The 6,474-nt window shown below is 36.3% G+C and overlaps 1 pseudogene; it reads right to left on the bottom strand.

The window, feature by feature from the left end:
* LOC107699376 (uncharacterized) overlaps positions 1-3,757 on the bottom strand; it is an 8,286-nt pseudogene extending 4,529 nt beyond the window's left edge.
* Positions 3,758-6,474: the final 2,717 nt, after the last annotated feature.

Consider the following 6,474-nt stretch of genomic DNA (forward strand, 5'->3'; position numbering starts at 1 on the left):
ATCTACAGCGGATCTAAATATTTATAATTAATTATAACTAGTTATGATTAATTATTCATATTTCCCTTATGAGCTCATTCGCTACAGAATGCTCTTCTAATCCATGTCACTGTGTGTATTGTGTGGTCTGCCTAATTGAATTCAAAAATGAGCAACCATAATCAAGTTTAAACTAAGTGTCATGTTAGCAGTTTGCTTTGTATGCAGGAGCGAAATATTAAGCATTAGCAGCAGGATTTTACGAATCTGTGTTTATACAGCTGGAGCAAAACACAGTCTAGAGCATGTAATCGCTCTGATGACATGCCGATAGTAACGGACATGAAACAGGTTAAATGAAATAAGCATTCTTATGTATGCAATTCAACCGGGGTTCGTCATCTCCAGCGGCATTCATTTAAATTCTAAGGTTGATGTTTCACTAGCTGTGCTGAGTAGGAGTGAATATTAAGCATATTAGCAGCAGCATTTAGCATCGGTGTTTATACAGCTGGAGCAAAACGCAGTTTAGAGCATATCGCTCTGAGGACACGCCGATAGTAATGGACATGAAACAGGTTAAATTAAATAAGCATTCTTGTGTATGCATTTCAATGGGGGTTCGCCATATACATCGGCAATTATCCCAGTGTTCACTTTCGTTATTTCTAAGGTCGATGTTTTCACTGTGATGAGTGTGTGGTTGATTTCAGCTGCATGCAGCGTCAGAAGCACGTGCTTATAGCAGTCATATCAATGACAGTGTTGCAGGAGACTGAAGACTGAAGAGCTGAAGATCACTATCTATGGCTGTAACAGTTAGTGCCGAGTGAAATGCATTATGGGTAGTGTAGTTCGTAGAAATGTGCTCGTGCGACGTGTGCTCTCGCTGTGCTATGTAATTTAGAAAACGGAGAAAGAACATTATTTTCTGCTTTTTATTTCAGTTCAGGTCAGCAGTGTTGGGCATGTTACTCTGAAAATGTAATTAAATTACTGATTACTCCTTTTAAAAGTAATCACTTTACTGTTCTGATTACTTTATTTCAAAAGTAATTAGTTACATTACTAGTTATGTTACTTTTTTTCTCCATGAAATGAATGAAATCCTAGCATACACACTCCCGATAAATATTTGTTATTAAAGCATCAACATTCACAGAACACTGTTATTTTTAACTAAAGCAAGCGGCTGCTGCGTGTATGGTTAGGCATAGCAGAATGCCAGCAAAGAGCCTGCATTTATAATTATTATTTACAAGTTATAACACAATAAATGTATGCATAATGAATCGTTCATAATGTCTACAATTTGTGTGTTATAATGAGAGGATTCGTGAGCATGCAAATTTCAGCACTGCATTGCTCAATGCAGCAAACACGTGTTATATCCTAAATAGAAACTCTGCATACGCTTGCACCTGTTAATCGTTTATATTTTATATTAGTTCATGTTGCTTTTGTGCAATAGATGAATAACAATTTAGTTCGATATTTCGATTTTGCGGGAGTCCCGTGAATCATTTTATTCTCCCACATCCCGCACACACACGAGTCTCTGCACTCGCCTATCAAGTCTTGTCCCGCTCTGCTGCGTCGGGTCTCACGGGAGCAGGTCTCTAATCCACTGGCACTTGACTCGACAGTGCGTGAGCTACATTCTTTTTACAATCTAGATTGTAAAACACTGCATTCTGTCAGCAATGTAACGCGGCAGTAACGTATAGAGACCTCGGCTTGTAACTATATTCTAATTATTATTTTGAAAATTATAACGCGTTAAATTACTCCGTTACTAAAAACGTAATCAAATTACAGTAACGCATTACTAAGTAATGCGTTACTGCCCAACACTGCAGGTCAGTCAACCCAGGGGTTTTTGTGCACTGTAACTTTGACAACTTTTATCTGCACGAGAGAGTAAAATGGCTTGCATTGACTAAATTTGTCCGTCTCATCATTGCACGAACATGAATTAACAAACTGTTACACTGCTGCTGGGACTGATGAAGTGGAGAATTAACAGCAGTTATCAAATGACTAAATTATGATATTTGCTCAGGTGGGTGCTGGGGTCTTATCTATCGGATTGCAACGAATATCCATTTAGTTAATTAAACATTACACATAGTGCGCTTCTAATTAGAGTTAAGCCGGTCGGCATGGTAGCCAAGGCTCACATAGATAGTCATGCATGCGGCTCACATGGCTCTTCGGAGCAGCAGCAGTACATATGTCTTGACGATAGATCTGCTTGTTAGGGGGGTGTTTTGTTCTTGTTTTGGCTTGTATTGTCCCTTCTATGTCTCCTGCTTTGTGGGGGGTTATTTCATGTATGTCATATTTGGAGCAGCAATATTTCTTAAATGCTCACAGCAGCATGTTGTAGATGTATTGGTAGTAGCAAGTCTCAGTACTTGTTCTGCCGCAGCAGCAGCAACGTAGCAGATCTATTTTGCCAAAACCAAATACATTAACATTGTCATGTACATTACCAGGCCAATCCCTCCGAGAGTTTTCATGACAGAAATAAGAATATATCAGAGAGACTCACACTGGGTTGTTGAAAACATCTGAAGAGTCGTTTCCAATCCGAATCTCTGCCTCATTTATCCTGCTTTCACAGCAGTCGGGTCTGTTAGTGATGGTCACTCTGTTCACGCTGTACGACTTCAGCAGATCCAGCTTCCACCACGGGTCACTCTGTAACTCTGTATGAGTACAGGTGTAGCTCAACCCATCCAGAGCATAGTGGCCATGCATATTCTGAAGTGATGTTGACTGATTGGCTGTGCCCCATCCTGCTATGTTCACTGGAATATGATCAAGAGAATACCTTATTTATGTATACAGTGACAATTATTTATTTCTATTTCCGACTGGAATTTAACAAATAATAATATGGTATCAACATTAATATTACGAGTTTCTGTGAAGCTGCTTTGAAATAATGCATATAGTGAAAAGCACTATACAAATCAAACTGGAATGATTATAGGTGTAGAGTGTTTTACATTTATAACAATATGTCATCAAACAAATGGAAAATAATAAAAGAGAGAAAAAAGACCACAAATATACGCTGGTATAAAACACTGGTAAATGGTGCTGGATCTGAATATTTGTCTCCTGATTCAGACGAGACGACTTTTGCCACTGGAGGAAGCGTTATTATGGATTATGGATTCATATTTTTTACATTAAAAACGTCTTAATGATTAATGCGTTTCTTCTCGCTTCACAAGACGTTAACTGATGGACTGGAGTGGTGTGGATTACTTGTGGATTATTGTGATTTTTTATCAGCTGTTTGGACTCTCATTCTGACGGCACCTATTCACGTCACAGCATCCATTGCTGAGACTGATTAATTGCTCAATTTCTTCAAATCTGTTCCTATATGAACAAACTAACTCATTTACATCTTGGATGGCCTGAGGGCATCAACTAAATGTTAGTGCAAACTGCATCTCCATTATTTGAATTATTTTATTTTAGATAAACCTTAAATGGATGTAAAAACCAAATGAACTGAGGACGTTTTAAATGTCTCATCCCGACTATCTGTGCACATAAGTTAAGACACAGTCAAATATTTAGTCAAAGTATAGGTAGATTGTTTAAAATACACTTATGACTGAAAAAAGGAGTGTGTATGGCTGATATTAAAAATCGATAGTCCTTTGTTAATGAATATTAAAACACACTAACACTAAATGAAATAATCTAAATATATGGTAAGTCTGCTGTAGATAAAATCAGAGGCGGACTTACCCATTAGGCAAAGTTAGGTAACCGCCTTGGGCCCCCAAAATCCAAGGGCCCCCTAAAATGCTTTTCATCTACGAGCTGTGCATTAAGCGCAGACACACGAACGGTTGCTGTTTACAGTGTTTATCACCACAACAACCGTCTGCGTGTCCGAGTTAAACACACTTCTCGTGTATCCTGCTTGTAGCAAATGAAAATATCATGTATCTGAAGCTATAATTAAATATTGAGCAACAGTGCATATTATATGTTTATTGTTTTAAATTCTGCTACTTATTCATAAGAACCCAAGTATAGAACGCATACGCAGTTACTTGTTTGGTTGATATAATCCTTAGGTGTGTAAATGTATAATTTCCTTTTCATTTTTTTTTAATTTTCATTTAAATTTGTAGTTAAAATAACAAAGTGTATTTTAAAGTTTAGAATTAGACAGCCTTTGGCACACAGGCTTACGCTGGTAACTCATCACAGCCATCAGTGGACTTTCCTCCTCAATATAGGCTATATTTTTCACACTGTTCTCATTCACACTAATTCAAGTTTTTACATGAATGAATCTCTGAAGGGAGCCGACTGTCTTCAGAAAAGTTTCGATGGCATTTTAATTTTATCTGATAACGTAGCGTTAATGAGCAGCACTGCTTTGTTTACAGCCGTTATCGGGGAAACCGCTGTATTTCTGATGTTCCAAAAGCGCCTCCTGCTGACAGAGAATCAATGTACATTTTCAATAATCCCGTCTGCAGCTTTTGTTCAGACCAATGCGAAAATCCACCCTCTTAACCCTGTTTTAAATTAATATCATAACTTATACTTCTGACTCACTTTTCTTAAAAAATGGTTTAAAGGCTCAATTGTGATGTTCATTTTATAATTTATTTTGTTTTTGTGAAAACTGTAAATCAATTGCTATTTCGTGGTCTACAACATGAAAGAAAGCCATTATAACATGTACATGAAAAATGTAGAAACATTGGACACAACTGTGGTTCACCATTATGCAGCAGCAATGCATCACAACAATGGAACCTAAAGGCTAAATTTGTAAATGTGCGCAAATACATAGGGCCCCATTCATATATTTTGCCTGGGGCCCCCAAATCAATAAATCTGCCCCTGGATAAAATATACTGTTTGAATGAAGATAAGTGTTTGCGGTTAGATTGGTTAGATCACAATGAATTAAATTAGACATTAATAGTGTTGAACTCAGGAAATCTAACCTTCTTTTCCATTCACCTTCATTTGAACTGAAAAAAAACCTAAAAGAAATGAGAAATCATTTTGTTAAATGATTTATGCTTAAAACTAGAAGGAAACACTCTCAGAAAAAGGTATGAAAGCTGTCACTGGGGTGGTCCCTTTTCAGAAGGTTCAAATATGTTTACTATAAAAGTACTAAAATGTACACTTTAGGGACTAATGTGTACCTTTATGGTACTTACATGCACCCTTTGGGGTAAATAAGGTACTGATGTGTACCTTTTGAAAGGGTACTGCTAGTGACAACTTTTGTACCTTTTTCTGAGAATGTAAGGTAAGAAAAATAAAACTTACACAGTAGTAAAAGAAAAAAGTTGGAATCACTATAAGATATTAGACACACTGAAGTTGTTTGTGAGTTTTACTTGCATAGTAAAAGCGACAGACTCCTGTAGAAAACCCTCATGTTGATATCAAGCGCTTCTTGATTTGTTCTGCTTTCAACTGGGGATGTTTCAATGAATGATTAGAGAGAGAGAGAGAGAGAGAGAGAGAGAGACATTAGTTTAACTTTGCATACCACTTCTGTCAGAGGATGCGTCATTTAAATTATATGATAATTTCCACATTTATGTTTAAAATGACTTAATGTCCCATCATGAAGTAATTCTAAGATTTATTAGGATTTAAAAAAAAAAATCCATGCAGATTGTTGAAAGAAATCGTGATTACGATTAAAATAAGATTTACTGCGCAGCCATTTGAGTTTCCAGAACTCTTAATAATAAGATTTAATAATATTTAAATCTTACTATTACAATATTACATTATTTCTAAGTGAATAATTTGACCTTTTACACAGCGTAGGCTACTAAAGGCACATTGTATGCTGTTATGAAATGACAATTACATTTTTTTTACTGATGATATTTTATTTAAAGTTACTTTTAAATGAGGAATGCATAATGCATCAGTGCGTGCAATTTCTAAGCAATATTTGCAGTACAAAACGGCATGTTTAAAGTACAAGCTGGATCACTGTTTTTTTTATTATTATTGTGGTGTGTGTGTGTGTGTGTATATATATATATATATATATATATATTATGTTACTTCACAACGTTATATCAGTCAACAAGACGACATTGGTGACACACTTACGTCAGCCGAATTTAACAATTTACTAATCACTTTTTCAGAACATCAAAGAAAACCACGTATTTAGGTTATATATTCGTATAAAAGCATGCATATAGTACAATAAGAAATAATTGTAATTGTAAGACTATTAGCACTGATTCAATCAAGCAAAGGACAGATGCTGCAAACTGCTGCTCGCTGCTTCTGTCCTGAGATAAAACATCCTGGTGAAAAAAAAATAAAAAATCCTGGTTTGAATTCAGCTTTGTATTCTACAACTGTGTAACTCTCTGTGTTGCATCTTCTCATAAACTGACCACTGAGCCAGCTGTGAACACTACAGTGCACTCAGTCAGCAGGTTAGTGAGCGCCTTGCAG

Source organism: Sinocyclocheilus anshuiensis, unplaced genomic scaffold, assembly GCF_001515605.1.
Source record: "Sinocyclocheilus anshuiensis isolate Anshui unplaced genomic scaffold, SAMN03320099.WGS_v1.1 scaffold971, whole genome shotgun sequence".
Taxonomy (NCBI): domain Eukaryota; kingdom Metazoa; phylum Chordata; class Actinopteri; order Cypriniformes; family Cyprinidae; genus Sinocyclocheilus; species Sinocyclocheilus anshuiensis.